Here is a 2130-nt window from a genome sequence, read left to right as displayed (position 1 = left end):
GTGTGCGTGTGCGTGTGCATGTGCGTGTGCGTGTGTGTGTGCGTGTGCATGTGCGTGTGTGTGTGTGTGTGTGTGTGTGTACATAAATATAAATTCACTAGATATTAAAACATTACTATATATTATAAATAAAAGATACTGTCTAGCAATGCGTATAATTGTATGGAGAGTAAATAATGTAATATTTGAATTATATAATTATTATATATTTATTAATGTTATTTAAAACGGCACATTTACAAACATGAATTTATTCTTTTTCTAACGAATCAATTGGCTCAGCAATAAATTTTTTGTCATTAATTAACATATGAAAACATAAACAATCATTAAACATATAATGCTACAAACTGGCCAGTAGAACGAACCTGAGATAAATATAATAAGTGAACTCCTGGAACATTATGAACATACCACATCTCTTTTTTATAATTAATTCCAATGCAAATAAATATATTGCAGGCAAACATCTACATTGGCGATTACAATTACAGTCAGACCATCTTATAAATTGATCAATCATACAAATCTGTGATGTACTGTCATGAGTATATATGATACATAACGAGATAGTTTTTTATTAGATCGACTGTACTTTGCACTAGAGAAGAGGACACCTTTTCTTTCAAGCCGATAAAAAACTTGGATGTTGCTAGTTTAATATCTAAACTCTTGGTAAGAACAGCACGAATATTAAATGACACTTCATCTAAATGTTGCAAAGTACATAAGTCTTTCGATCAATAATTTCAACAATTCTAATTTTCTTTTTATTACATCTAAGCTGATCACAGCATTTTCTCACGGCAGAATCAACATTTAGAGTTCCAATCTGAACGGACAAATTCATATAAATTGATGCTCTTGAATAAACTTGTAATCTTGCATGACAAGTTCTGTGAATCAATTTACTCAGTTTGCCGTTTACATCTTTTAAAAAGAAACAAGAATATACCCATAGAGGCCCTAAATCTAAAACAATATCAGAATGATGTAAGAGTTGACGAACGTTCATACTCATATTCCTGACACCGTACAGCAAATTTAGAAATATATGATTACATAATAAAAAAATATTACCAAATATTACATTAAAAATTAAAAAAATATTGCATATCAGTACTCGAACGTATAGAACGAAAAACTAAAAATATGATTGCTACATATATCTTAATAATATATATATATATATATATATATATATATAAACAAACAAATAACATTTAAGACTAATCCAAAAAGCAGCTTTTAGTTACGTAAACTTATATCGAACTTCAATAAAATATTTTTTCCGATTATTATATATATACATATATATACTTATATATATATATATATATATATATAATAAAAATTTAATAAGTATTACCAACATGCATTAAAAAATAAAAAATATTGCGTATGTATCAGATACCGGAACAAAAATAAAAATTTGAATGCAACATATATCTTAATAATATATGAAAAGGAATAACTTAGAGGAATTGATATGTTGAAGTAGGTACAGACATAGATGAACTGTCAGTGGAATAATTATAATCAGTATAATGCATGTTAGAAGAAAAATTAGTAAAAAATGATTCATCGTTCTTCTGATTGTTATTTGAATGCTGTTGATTGGATAGAAGAGAAAAGTTCGTATTGGGATAATTGTATACAGAACTGTTGTAAAAATTATGTGAATGAAGAGGAAGAGATGGATGAAAAGGAGGTACAGAATGAGAAGCGGGTACGTGATGGAATTGTTGATAAGATGGAGTGTTAACACTCGAAACAACAGGATTTGGAGAGATTAACTCATGGACTTTTTTAGAATCTGTTGACGCGCTGCACTGAGATTTTTCAATATTTGATTTTGTTCCAGAATTACTGCAATAAAAAATACAATATTATTAATATATAAGTCTACAAAAAAAAAAGAGTATAAAAATGATATATGTTTTAATTTGTTTTTCTAAATTATGACTAATCAATTCAGCTACATATGTAAGAATGGAGTTCACATTCGGATCGATTCTCACAATCGTGAAGAAAAAGGCGGCTCGATGCTATAAACGAGATTTTATTCAGATTATATTTACACTATATACAGTAAGCGACGGCACAGACATCCACGTTCCTAACCTATAA

This window comes from Wasmannia auropunctata, unplaced genomic scaffold (genome assembly GCF_000956235.1).
Source record: "Wasmannia auropunctata unplaced genomic scaffold, wasmannia.A_1.0 LD336054.1, whole genome shotgun sequence".
NCBI classification, from domain to species: Eukaryota; Metazoa; Arthropoda; class Insecta; order Hymenoptera; family Formicidae; genus Wasmannia; species Wasmannia auropunctata.
Note: the sequence above shows the minus strand (reverse complement) of the source record.